The sequence below is a fragment of the Anas platyrhynchos genome, chromosome 7 (genome assembly GCF_047663525.1).
Source record: "Anas platyrhynchos isolate ZD024472 breed Pekin duck chromosome 7, IASCAAS_PekinDuck_T2T, whole genome shotgun sequence".
Lineage (NCBI taxonomy): Eukaryota > Metazoa > Chordata > Aves > Anseriformes > Anatidae > Anas > Anas platyrhynchos.
The window spans coordinates 39,073,613-39,087,500 of record NC_092593.1 but is presented as its reverse complement, the minus strand read 5'-3'; the positions used below and the strand labels follow the sequence as shown (position 1 = coordinate 39,087,500).

Below are 13,888 nucleotides of genomic sequence, written 5' to 3'. Positions count from 1 at the left end.
TCACCTGAGATATGGGGAGGAAGCTGTCCCTACTCAGCTTAGTGAGGAAGATCTTTCCTTTGATCAGAAACAAAACCCGCAGGATTTGGGTTACTGTCACTGTTTTGCTTTGGGTGCTGTAGGAAAGATGTTTTGTTGCAATTCCTTGCTCCACGCTAGTTCAGTGTTCAAAATGCTGAAGTGCTCTCATGCATGTGTGGCATTTTTGATGATCTGGTATATGTGTGAAGCCAGATGAAGAAACATACAGCTAATATCTTGGAGTTTATTTGTTGGATAGGTCAAGTTTGAAGCTGTGGGGACTGAAGTTTATGCTTAATTTGATGCACATGAGTAAACCTATTGAATTCAAAGTTCAGCATCTGTGCAAGGCTTCAAGACTGGGGACTTGCTTTGTAAAGAGGATGATGTTTTCCTGTCGCATGGCTATGAATTAGAGAAGATTTTGCTTTTGTTCTCTTTTCTTATTGTAGTCTGAAAAAGAAACAGCTGCCAGAGAAATCTGAGGATGTGACCTGTATCAAGAACCTCTTAAACAATTTATGTTTGTAAGGGAAGTGAGAACTGACAACCACCATATCTTCTAGCATAAATATTTGGAAATATCATTAATACATTATAGTAATGGGATAATTATTAAATGCTTTGGTGCTTAATGTCACATTATGATGGAAATCACTTGATTACAAATTAAAGCACTTTTATTGTAATTGCTGTGGTTCTAGAGGATACACATGGTTATGCAGCATTAATTTTAAAGACTTACATGAATTTTTAAGCTTAGCAGATACAAACCTTTGGAGAATAGCCAGTATTCTTGAATGTGCTGTGTACACTCTAAGGAGTATTTAACTAAATCTTTTGGACCTTGGTTGGAAGTAATTAACGTTTCTTCTAAACTTCCAATAATTCATACTTTTTTCAGTTACAGCTGCAGATTTGTTTAAAGCAGGCTCAAATACTCTGTAGGTCCACGTGGCAGTATGAAAATGGTATCCATGCTCCAGGAAGCTGGTAACATCTGATTGTTAATAATCTACACAAGTAACCAAGATTGGTTTAAGTGAAGTGACTGGTAGGAGCACAATTGCCGCTGAAGCCAGTAGAAGTTTAGTTCTGAAGTCACTTTCAAAGGCAGTGCTCCTTCATGTTATTCCATTTGTCAAGAGCAATTGGTCGTATTGAGATACAATATCTTTAGCTAGCTGGCAGAGGTTTAAGGGATGCTGTTCTTTGGGGTTGTTTGGTGATCCTCCAGATAAACTGGCTTGTAACTGCTGCATTCACAGGTTGTCCCTTAGGACTTCAGGGAACCATCTCCCAGACTTGTCTTCCATCACGTCACTCCCATACATGATGGCATTTATTGGCTTACTTGCTCCCTAATGTCCACAAAACCTAAAACTGTTGAATTTGGATGCTCATGATGAAGTGGGAATGGGAAGGGCAGCATGTGTTCCTCAGGGCACCTGCTTGCTGTCCCTGTGCTAACGCAAGCCTTTAAGCACTTTGTGGGCTAGCTTTTACCCCCCTGGCTGGGTGACCAGCTGTGGGAAAGGGGGCTACAACCTGTGCAATGACTGACCTGATGGTGCTGGCCCATGGGAGGGGATGCCCCGAAGGGAAATCCTCCTTGCAGAGGTTGGCGGGGACGCTGTATGGGGTGGCTGAAGCAGGGAAGCATCCCAGATGACACAACCAACAGGCTAAAGGCCGGTGGGCTTTGTGAGCAAAAAGAGCAGCAAGCTAAAAGATGCACATGGCATCCAAAGCTGAGGAAGAAAACTCATAAAAGAGCCAAGAGAAGGAGAGGAAATATTTTTTTGGGAACTGTAGTCTAGGTTCAGCTTTGGTATTAAACCAAAGTTTCCTCTTTCCTTGGAGATGTACCCTGAGGCAAGGGACTAAAATAGACTTGGGCATTTTCCAGGCTCTCTCTAGTGCAATGAGTACATATCACTCTCTTCCCCCCCCTTCAGGAACCTTAGTGTTAAAACAAAGCCAAAAATTAATTATATTCCTGTATTCCCTCACAGTCAAAGTTTGTATTTCAGGAACAAACTCTTGGGGTTATAATCAAACAGCAGCATTAATCTTCTCTGCTAGATTTGAGCAGTTGATTGTGCTAAGTAATATTTTGTGGTCTGTTTTAGAGAAAACATGTGGTCCAGTCTTCAGCTGGTAGAACTGCCTTCTCGTACGCTAGCTGAACATCTCATGTCTACTCATTTGGTATTTTTTTAAAGCAAAACCCCAAGAAAGTGTCAGAGAAATTGTCTCTTTGTTTCTGACATCGTGTCCAAATATTGGTTATAAATGCTTTGTCTAGAAGGCTATCAGAAATTATGTTTTGGTAAATAAATGTTGTAAGATCTGTTACTTGTGTGTTTGTTAACTCATTGGAGGCATACAGCAGGAAGGCTGAGAGAAATGTCTGCAGATGCTTTGATGTTGTTCCTGCATCTCTTGTGCTGGCTAGTACAGGATGAGCAAAAGAGCAGAATTATCCATTTCTGTTCTAGCGCATAGTGTAGTTGTGCAGTCATGTACTTAAACCATGTTCAGTTTTGTTTTCTTTAAAGAGGCTTTAATAATGCAAAGGTGCCTTAAGAAAATATATAATTGTGTGCAATTTGCTGCTGAAGAGTACACAGCTTCCCATTTGAACCACTGCTACCCCCTGTAAGCAGGCATGGGGAACATGTCTTCTTTGGATTTCAAAGTGTTTTTTCTCCTGTGTGTTCAGTGACAGAATGCATAAAGCTGGTCTTGGAGAAGTGCATATGCAAAGTGAGATTGTGATGAAGTCTGGTCTGAAGTAAATTTATTACGGCCATTCTGTATATGGCTATTGCTTCCTGTTACAGAAAGGCACTCAGCTTCCTTAGTAGCTGCCTGCGGGTTCTCCCCTTGCTCTGCTTTTGTTGTGCCAGCCTGAAGCCGGGCTTTTGTTCTTACGGGGGTTCTTCAGGGAAATAATTTTATATGGTGATCATGTGGGATAATCAAGGAAGGTGAAAAAAGTGCTGAATCAATCTGGTTTTTAGCTTTTATTTCCGTCTTCCAACACCCAATCTTTTCTTTCTTTTAAAGGCAACACGGGGTCAAAATTCTTAGTGCTAAGCTGCAAATCTTAGAGACAGCTTCACCTCATCCTGTATGCAGCCTGCCATACCTGTAGGGTAGGTATGGTCTCTTGGTCTGTTGGTTCTGAAATTTGCTTGCTCATGAAGTTCCCAAAGGTTTGCACAAATAAGTACATTAGGTGCTTCTAAAGCTGCAGCGACCTCCTGTATGTTGTAGACAGGCAGCATGCCATTTCCCTGAGTGTCTAAACTGTCCTTCTAGCACCTTTACTATTTTCATGGGCATCAGGTTATTGCCATGCATTTGACAAGAGCTGCACTTCAACTCGGGAAGTCAGGCTAGTATATGAAGTACGGCCTGTCTGTGGAGAGGCATGTTTTGCTACAGGTTTGTGTTGGGTTCCAGGCAGCAATTTTAATCTTGAGGATGCCAAATGATGGCCCAGGCATCTACTGATCTACAACGCTTTGCATCTCTGCCCATATGTTGCAAACCACTAAGCAAATCTTAGTGCACTATTCCCAGCACTGGGTCTCATGAAGGAGAAACATGCCATGCTAAGAACATGCCTGTGCTGTGGCACCAGGCCTGGAACATCCTCTTTTTACTGAGACAGTGTCCTCATGGATTGTACTGCCCCGTTTAGTGACTCTTTAATATACCTGTAATGCAGATACTCAGGGGCTGCTGGATCCAAAGAAGCTTGTTTGCAAAGGAAGACATTTTGACTTCCAGATGTCATCTTTTCCTGTCTGAAAAATGGGAACAATGAAATTCGTGAACTTTCTTTACCCTTTCTTTTTGTCAGATCTAATCTTAGAACAAGCTTAAGGCCAATAGTGTTTGCTTTTGTCTGAAAATGCGGTTTATGAGACTACTGGATTAGACCTCTGGGTTGAGGACAGGGCTCTGAGATGGCTGTCTTTGCTGGGTGATGATGTGCACAACTGCAAGCTTCCTTGCTCAAGAGTGCAGATGCCTCCTGCCTGGCCCCAGGCACACATGCTCCACCAAATGGAGACAACTGTTCCTGTGCTACTGAATGACTACAGGCAACGTATGTGACTTTCTGATGTTGGGGGAAAAACTGTAGTGACTCTGGTCATTGTTTTATTTTTTTTATTATTTTTTTTACACTGCTTTCTCCACAAGTCTGCATTTTCTTAGCTAATTTACCACATCAAGGTGTAAAACTTCTGCCTTGCAATTTTTCAGTTTTGAAGACAGCTAAAAACATTTTGGTCAACAAATGTTGAATTTCCAGTAAAAACTTGGTACTGTTCTGAAGTGGCAACCTTTATGGGGAAAAACCACAAACCAGTTTGGCTTGGCCAAATGCTTTCATCTCCTTAGTCCAGCTGAGTAAGTGATTCCTATGGTTCACCTCCCCACGCCCCCAGCCCACTTTATTTACTAACACAATAGTAACAGGATCCAAGATAGAGGAGTTAAAAGCAAAACCTGATTTCTCTTTTTCTTTCTTTCTTTCTTTCCCTCCCCTTTTTTTGAGGACGTGACCCTTTCACATAAATGCTCCTTGCCTTCCCTAATTCTAATCCCATTGTGGAATGTATGGAGGCAGCAAATAAAGGATACTTAAAAATGACATAATTGCATTTTCAGTAAATATGAAATTCTCCTATTAGTGTTGTAATGAAAAGACTATCCACCCACTCCCAGGAGAAAAAGGCAAACCAAGGTTGGATCAAATACTTACAACAAAAAAAACCCAAACACAACACAACAATAGTAAACAGCGTGAGCAATTAATGCTTCTGGTATCTGCTGAGACTGTAAAAGCTTGTGTTGGCTTCATAGAGAGTGTCTATACTAGAAATCTCTGCCTGGTTCCTTTTGGACTTTGGGACTGCACATTTTTGCAGTGATGCAGGCTTTCTGCATCAAAGGTGACCAGAGTTGTCAAAGGGAGGGGAGGATGGCCACTACAAACTGCATCCACATTTGCTTTAACTGCTTTTGAGACGAAGGTAACAAACACGGGGAAGAGGTGGTTCTGGGGTTGGCTGGGAAGGAGGAGAGGTCATGTACAGAGGAGTCCTGCTTCCTTACAATTTCTGCAGATGTGTAGACGTTTGAAACTCCTCAGCTGGGATGGAGGAGGGTACTGAAAAGTAGAGGGAAGAGCCAGCTTTGGCTGTGGCATGGCCAAAGAAATGCAGTTACTGTCTCATCATCTGTGCCCCCTGAATGGTGGTGGCTGGTGAGCAGTAGGAAAAGGAGCAGAGCAGTCACCCTGAGTCTCCGGGTCTCGAAGGGAATCTGCCTTGCTTTTTAATAGCGATGGTCACCTCCAGGAGCCCTCCTTTCTTCTGCCTTCTGTGGAGCTTTGCTATCCTCTGGTTTCGTATGAGATGAGAAGGAGCAAGCTTTTGTTGTGGGCACATTGTCAGTCATCTGCAGGCCTCCAGCCTGAGGTTTGTCCCCAGAATTAAGGCTTCTGGGCAATTGAAACCGTTCTGGGAGGGAAGAGGGTGAGGGTCACGCTTGGAGTGTCTGCTGGGATTGTGCAGTGCCCATTTATTTAGAGCAACAAAACTAAACCGAGAGACGGTTTTCATGGATATGTGAACAAGTAGAAAAATGTTAGTCCCATCTATTGTATTGAATTGACAGAGGGAATGCTAGCTAAAAAAAATTAAAATCCAGTGTTGAGTACTTAAATGTCACAAAAAAAAAATCCATGTACAGTAAAGTCAAAGCAGCAAGAATGCGATTTTAATATAAGCTATTGCCAGTATGATATGAAATTAATTTTTTGTTGTTATATTAGGTGCCAAAGAATCCAAGGTCTTGGCCAGAGCCTGTTTGGTTCATGTTTTTTTCCTTTTACAAAATCTGAAAAGAAGATGTTGTGCTATTGCTATTAGAATAGCAGAGGGAAAAAGGAGAGTAACAAGTGATTTAAGATGTTCTGTAGGCCAGTCCTCAGGATTTCTCACTTACAGGGACCAGTATGTTTATTCTTAGATTTCTGATTAATTATAATCATACTAGAGTTACATTCCACATCTTTCAGAAAGTAAGCTATCAACGGGAAAGTGTGTGTGTGTACAGGCATTTTGCTGCTATTAGTGTCTGAGCACTTCAATTTACCACGCCATGGTTATATTCTCAGCGGTGCTGAGAGTCAGAGATGCTGTTGTTAGTGTTGCAAAGACAGAGATTAAGGGCCCAACAGGCAGGGCTAGCAGTTGGCTAATGTGGAACAAAAATTTGCATTCAAGGAAAAATGAAGCTGTAAGAGCTTTTGGCCCTTTGAATGCAGCACTAAATTATAAAAAGAGGACAGGGAGACTGTCATTAAACCCATGGCTCTTTCTCATGAGGCAAGATCTTTCACCAGCCTCTTACTTAAATCTCCATCCACTCTCTTTCTCCAGCTCTGGCTTGAAAGGAGAAGTGGTGCTGTCTCCTTTCCCAAGTCCTCTGGAAGTGATGTGGTGCGTTAGTTGTCCTGGGATGCGGTAGTGGTGGATGGAGGCAGAAGTTTGTTCTGGGATGAGATGTTGAAGGCTTTGTGCTAGCGAAGCCAGATGACACTAAGAGACTGATTGCTGAGCCTCTGCAGAGAAATGTCCTAGCAGACTTAAATGCATCTTAAATGTGTGCCTGGAAATGAATGTGCTGTGGAGGAGACTTGAACATCTGGTCACTTCATTCTAGTATTTCTTAATTTATAAGGATATGAAAATTTGAACATGATATTCAAGATAAAGTTACCAATCTGATAAGATTGGTTCCCCATGAATGAGCATTGTTCTCGTGAATATGGGATGGAACTATTACTATATCAGCTGTGCCTGTAGCTCATTATCAATGTATATTTCTGAGCTGGAAGTCTACTTCACTTCAGACTTTAAACTTGTACAAGTATCCCAAACTCCGTGCTATTGCCTGTCTCAGAAAGCTGCAGAAGTGCGACATATCCAGGAGAGACTGTTCTCAAAAATATTCTGCATGTGCAGTTTAGGAAGCAGCTGACTTTTAGTGTCAAGACCTTTGGTGGACCGATGGGTTTGTGTGTTGCACTCCTGGCATGTGGAAGTGCTTCCTGGGGTGCCCTTTATCTGGGAGAGCAGAGTTAGAAGAGGGACAGCCTGTCTTCAAGGTACTGACCAGCCCTTGCAGCTGTGGTGGGAAAGCCTTTCCCAGTCTGGGTGGGACCTGAAAACAAACGAGGCTGGTGCAGGAAGGAATTTCTAATTGTAAAGCCATGGCTGTGTTAATGAACCTTAGCAGCACTAACTTGTGGTCCTGAAAGGAAACATCCACCCCATGTTGTCTTCTTGTCTAAAGAGCAGGCCAGATGTTTGTACTCAGCTTCTGTTTAAACCTCTGCTGCTGGCCGCCTCCCGGCTGAGCTGTAGGCTGTGGCTTCTGTAGGGCAAAATTGGTGCGGTGGAGGCAGCACCCCAGTCTTGACCGAAGGCAGTAGGACCTCACAGCTTATATGAGGCAGATGCTTGCTGTAGAAGGAAGTCCTTTAAGGAGAAGGGCCCACAGCACGCGTGTTTGGCTCAGAAACTCTCCTGACCCTGAGTATTCTTGGAGATAAGTCTTTTTTGGAAAGTGTTGCATGATTTTCTATTTAAGTTGCCACTTTGTGCCGTACTTGCTGGTGCGCTGTGTGGCTGGCCGGGAGGGCCAGCCAGGGAGGAGGCTTTTGGGTCAGTCGGTTTGGTCTGAAGAATGGCACTTCTGTTAGCAGGGCAGGAAAGCGCGGCCCTCCTCCTTCTTTGCCCCATGACAAAAGCACAGCAAACTCAAGGAGAGAATTCTGCTAATCAGAATAGCCAATTGGGGAATCATTAGCTCAGATTTTAAACACTATTTGTAATTTGCTTTAGGGTCTGTAGCCTAATTCTTTCCTTTGAGTTAATTAAAATATGTTTCAATGTGACAGACATTTCCAAATCTCCCTGCAATCCAGGAGGAAGGGTAGTTTTTTTTTTTTTTTTTTTTTTTTGTCATCCTCCATCAAGTACAGAGGCTCGGAGTGCAGAAGAATCTCACTACAATGCTGCAAGGTTGTTTACCTTAGCTCCTTCACAAAAGATAATCCAACAAATTACATTAATTATAAACCAATATGTTCTGTTCAATTCCCACATGAGCCAAACCTGGGTATGAGCATCTGCTCTTATTTTCTGAGCTGGGTTTTGAGGACAAGACTCACAACAATGCTCAATCCATAATTAACAGAAAAATTAAAGATGCAACATCCCTTGCATCCTGCTTTTTGAAGCAGCATGTTTAAAAATATACATGCACTGTCCTGGCAGTTTTTATTCAACATAAAAAAAAAAAAAAACCAATACTCTATTGTTACCCCTGGTGTGTTTTTGTTTGTTTAAAATATTTACATTTATGTTAAGCTTAAAATAAACATGTAAATACTTTCCATAAGAAAAAAAAAATCATAATTCCCTCTTGTGCCACATTTTTTCTTTTCAATTGTTTCTCTCCCTCCCCCCAAAGATGACCTCTTTTCATAAAATGTGGTTTATTCTGCATTAAGCATATTGTTTTCTTTATGAAAAAAGGACTGGTTGGGCTTCTTCTTATTTTATTTTTTTAAGTGGCATATTTTTTCAGTTTCATTTCATAACAGGAAACAAAAGAGAACGTGATTGTTTGACCTGGTTACCAAAGAAATATTTGGCTAATAAAAATCACATTAGTGTGATGCCAAGTTCTGCTAGCTGTTTATGGTAAGCATGCCTATACAATTATACTCCATTTGCATGTCGAAGGAGTGGAGGAAAGAGTGCTTTTGTGGTTTAGGCACTAGACTGGCACTCAAGATAAGAAATCGGTTCCCAGCTGCACAGCAGACTGACTTTGAGCAGACTGCAAATTTCTGTGGCTTACTTTTGTGAAAGAGATTAATAATGCTGCTTTTCTTCTGCCTTCCATCTTGTTTCTGTAGGAGCCAAACCCTTGAGGGCTGCTTGCCCCCGCCGCCAGCACCGGGCCCGTTGTGGCCGCTGCTCCGCATCTGAAGGGGATGGCTGTGTTGCCTGCCCCTCAGGCTGCCCCAGGAGCAGGGCTGAAGTTGTAGCTAACCACCATCTAGATTTATTAATCCGTGTTCGACAGAGCTCACACAACATAAATGGAATAAGTGATAATCTGGTTGCTACGATCTGTTCCCAAATCTGTGGAGGAGGTGCTGCGTTTCTTGCTAATGAAGGTCTTGGTGCCTCCCACCCGGTGGGTTTGCCCATATGTGTGGTGGTGCTGGGGTCCCCTGGCTGGCAGCTGCTGGGGGTGGCCTCTTGGGTTGTCCCCCCTGCCCAGAGGTGTCCTCCTTGCCTGGGCCTTGCTGGGGACCCCGTGCTACTGTGGTAGGGTCGCTGCCCTGCTGCAGTCCCACTGCTCACACCTTGTACTGCCATGCCATGCGCCAGCCTCTGTAGGCTTGCTGGGTTCCCTGCATTTCCACAAGCCTTGTTTTAATGAATGAATAATTGACAAGAAAACAATAGAAAATGATTAACTTCAGGGAAAAAAATAAATACGTAAAAGCTTAACGTGTTTGGAAGTGTTTGTTCTGTGAAGGGAGAAGGAGAGGCTATTTCTTTGAAAGCCAAGACATGCAGCCACTGGAAGTTGAGATGTCGCCTCTGCTCCCTGAGCGTTTTTGCCCCCCTGGGACTTGCAGCATGGCTTCAGCTGTGAACACGCTGCAGAAAGCAGGATGTGGTGAGCCAGAGGCTCCTTGGACTCCCTGCTTGGCAGCGCAATGGGAGCTGGTGGGGCAGTCCAAGGAAAGACTGCAGGAGCTGTTCTGCAGTGACTGCATAGTGCAGAGGGGATTTTTCTTGTCTAGCTGTGCTTGTAGGAAAGGTCCTGAAGACTGGCTTCAGTGTTCAGGAACATCAGCTCCTGCTAACCCCTCAGATCCTCCAGGCTTGTTATTCTGATAGTCTTGTCCCACATGCTGCCCATACACAAGGCTCACTAAGGCTGTCCTAAGGGTCCTGGCTGTGGGGCTGGTTCTTTGGCTGTGATTCCCTTTAGATGAGATCTCTGTCTTCCTGGGCTGTGAACGGGTGTCTATAATGTCCTCGGTGAGAGAAACTTTCAGACAAAGGCATATCTCAACCTTCCTCCAAATATAAAAAATAACAGCTCTTGGTCTCTCTCACGTCTCTGATTGTTTCTCCTCCCACTGAAACTGTGCTCCTTGAGTTCTGGGACAGAGGATGCCAAAACCTCTTCCTCTGCTGGGAGCGTGAAGTTTTCAGCTGCACATTTTATAGCACACACTTGAGGGAAAAGCCTTCTGCCTTCAGTGCTGCTCTTGGGAGGGGGAAGATGTGTGTTCCCTGCACAGCAAAGGCATGTGCTGTGCAGCATCCCAGGCTTGGTAGGGCTCCGAAAATGACTTCAGAATGGCACAGTGTGAACGCTGCATGCCCGATGTGTGATATTAAAACACTTAGAACTGGATCAAATCAAACCCAGTTTTCACCACAAATGCGCAGAGGCTGTTCTTGTTTGAAGACGCTTTTCTTGCCAAATTCCATCTTTCCACACTGAGCTGCTTTTTTTTATTTTATTTTTTTAAAAAAAAACACCCAACCAACCACCCAACCCTTGTGTATGTATATATTTATGTAGCTGAATGTTTTTTGATCACATTTTATACAAAAATATTGCCTTTTGGCAGGGAGTCGGCTAGTAGGTGTTGGATCCAGAACGTATCGTAAAATTACAAGTGACTGCAAATGACATTTACACCCCGTAAATCTGGTAAGGAAGTGTTAAGGTCAAAAAATCAAGGCCTTCAAAGCTGGGAAATGATGGAATTAATAATTGAATTGAGCTCTCTGTGTGTCTGCACATGTATGTGTATTTATAGACTCGGTTACAGGACTGCAGATTTTTCCCTGGCACCTGCCTGTCACAGCGTGTAGGTGGTTCCCCAGCCTTCCTGCGCCACGTGTTGGTTTCACCACTGAAGCCCCAGAGTTATCCTTATCTGTCTGTGCTGGGGGTGGTCCAGCTGCCAAGTCAGGAGCACCCAACGTGGAGACTGGAGCAGCAGGCCCTGTGAAATGGATGCCCAGCCTTCGCGATGGATCATTGCAGGGACCTGGGGCCATGGTCTCACCTGGTGCTCTTGCCCATCCCCTAGTCCCACAAGGCAGGGTGGCAGGAGCTGGTAAATACAGAGCTGTGAACCCATGGTAATGGGGGAGCATGGACACAGGGTGTGAATGTGTCTAAGTTGTGTTCCTGTGTGACCTGCAGATGTTTCTGGAAAGTCTGCAGTTTGGATAAATAAACCTGACTGCATTTCCTGTGAGTGCATATGCCCCAAGGGAGAAGGCACTAGGTTTTCTCTGAGAAAAGCTGCAAGAATCACCCAGATTTATGGAAAATTAGGGTGGCACCTGCACCTGTGCTCTGATCCCATAACAAGAGCCCTTAGTCTGTCTTTGAAAGGCATCTTTGCTGTTCAAAAACCTCCAAAGAAAGGGGTTTCCTAGCTGGCCATAGAAGTTCCACTAAAGAACTACCTTTTACATTTTTTCCTTCTTTCTGGTCATAATGAGAGTGACATTTGTGGTGTATCAAGGCAATTTCTTTCTGTGCTATACCTAATATTGCTGGAGAGCAATTGCTCAATGTCTTTTTCATAACCTCTTTTGGAAGAGCGTTATCATGTAATCTGGTGTTTCTAAACAAAAGTTTACAATAAAAGCTGTCACTTGGAGCAAAGACTCAGAAAGCAGAGGCATGTCTGCATGTTATTTCATTGGTTCTGCATTGCAGAACCTTCTGGAACCGACCACAGCTTGAAACGAAAATCTTATGAAGCATTTTTATGTTATTGGATTTTGGAGTTATTTTCAGTTTGGGGGATATTAGGTTTCTGCATATTATAGTTGGCTTAAGCTTTTTTGTTTGATTGAGGTTTCCTCCTCTTAGGATAATTTTTTTAAATGGACTTTTTTTTAATTTCTAGTTTAAAGCAATGTGTTCACTACACTTGGATCCTTATTTTGGAGTCACTTCACTTACTGAAGGATTAAATGGTGTTTCTGCACGTGTGAGGAGTTTAACAAAACTGAGTGATACTTATTGAGTGATCTTGTTTTTATTTATTTACAAAGCACACCAGGATATTACTCACTCTGGCTCAAGTCTGATTTTTTTAAATCAGAGGTCCTGGCCTGAGCAAGGGACCAAAAGAAGGACAAGTTTAGTAAGAACATCATTAACGACTGTTATGATAAACTAATAAAGTAAATGAAAACTGAGCAAAGTGGAGGAAAACAGAGGATGGGGGAAGCCAAGCCTTCTCACCGAGGCAAGAGGGAAGGTGATGCTGACACGGCAGCGGTGCCACCGCCTGCTCCCTGGCGTTCACCCTGTGCTGTGGGAATTCAGTCCTCCTGCAGAGGCCCAAGCTAGAAAACAATTTGGGTGGGTTTCTAAGCGTGAGCAAATACAGGAGCAATGTTTCTGGTTCCTGTGAGCTTTGAGATGATGCTTTCCTCATGTGCGGGCGGTAACTTCCTTGTGGAGCCAGGCTGGCAGCCCTGGCATTGTGGTGTGCCCCTCGCAGAAGCTTCACCAGGCTTTTGCAGTGAGCATACTGCCCCCCAGCCTGTCAGTTCCGTCCTCAGAGCCTCTGCCAAGACATAAGCTGAGACCAGATTTATTAAATCTGAATGGATGGATGTGTAGATGCAAAACTGGCTGCCTGTGAAGCCAAGCTGCCTCTGATAATTGTCCGAGAGCATGCAGCTACCTCTCGGTGGTAGCTGCACGGCTGCATGATCTGCAGCTCATGGGAACGGCCATGTGGACGTATGTCAGGGCAGTGTGGAGTTTGTTCTGGGTTATGTCTCAAGGCTTGGGAGGGTTTCACATATAACGCATGCCACACTCCCTTCAGGTGCCTGTAGCGAGCGGCTCAGCAGATGGAAAAGGTTCTGACTTGGGTGAAGGCATTTGTCGTACCTAACTTAGGCATCTAAGCTGAGCACTCCAGCTCAGGTATGGACACAGAGAGCTTCCTTTTTGCTACCAGCTCCTCCAGGAGGAGCTGGGCTGACTGGATGTGATGTCCATGCGGGGAGGCTGGCAGCTGTGGTACTGATGGCAGTGCCAGCAGGGAAGTGGCACCAGTATTCCCCTGAGCTCAAAACTGCCCACCTAGATCCTTGTGGACCTAAGCCTAAGATTCTCCATGGGGTATCTTTTTGCTGTTGACGGGCACTTCTGGAGACTGATGTTTGCTTTAGGCACACTTGGGCTTTTTATCACTGTAAACTATCCTGTGTCCCTTTTATTGCATTCAGAAAAATTAGCCTATTATAAAACAGCTGGCTGCTTTGAGGGCGTGCAAATATGTGTCTGACAGTGCATGCTTTTACTTTTTAATGAACTATTTCCCCTGGCTTCATCTTACTTCCACAGTCTATTTTTGTTGTTATAATGACACTGGTCAGTGAAGCTCAGAGGAAATCAGTCATCAAGATGCATGGTGCTGAAGCAGTATTTCTTCTGTGGTGGGGATTGCATTAATGCCTTTGGAGATTTCTTGCTGTTGTCACTGCTGCATCCACACCATAATGCAGAACTACTTAAACTGAACCAAGAGGCAAAATTCGGAGCTATGTAACTAAGTTACCGAAGAAAAATTTCTTGGGACATTAATTTTAACTCATGTTAGAACAGTCAAAGTGACCCCTAATACGTTCTGTGGGGATGCCTGGCATCTGTTATCTCAAGTGCAGAGGATTTTCTTCTTCCATTTCCT

The 13,888-nt window shown here is 43.8% G+C and overlaps 1 long non-coding RNA gene across 1 annotated transcript in view; it reads left to right on the top strand.

Annotated features, from left to right (window-relative positions):
* The window catches only part of LOC110353136 (uncharacterized), a 17,639-nt gene extending 5,791 nt beyond the window's left edge, over positions 1-11,848 (top strand). Inside the window, exons 2-3 of the long non-coding RNA XR_002403227.4 lie at positions 10,784-10,866; positions 10,976-11,848. This is a non-coding gene — a long non-coding RNA (uncharacterized lncRNA). The remainder of the gene's footprint in view (positions 1-10,783; positions 10,867-10,975) is intronic.
* The last annotated feature ends 2,040 nt before the right edge of the window (positions 11,849-13,888 follow it).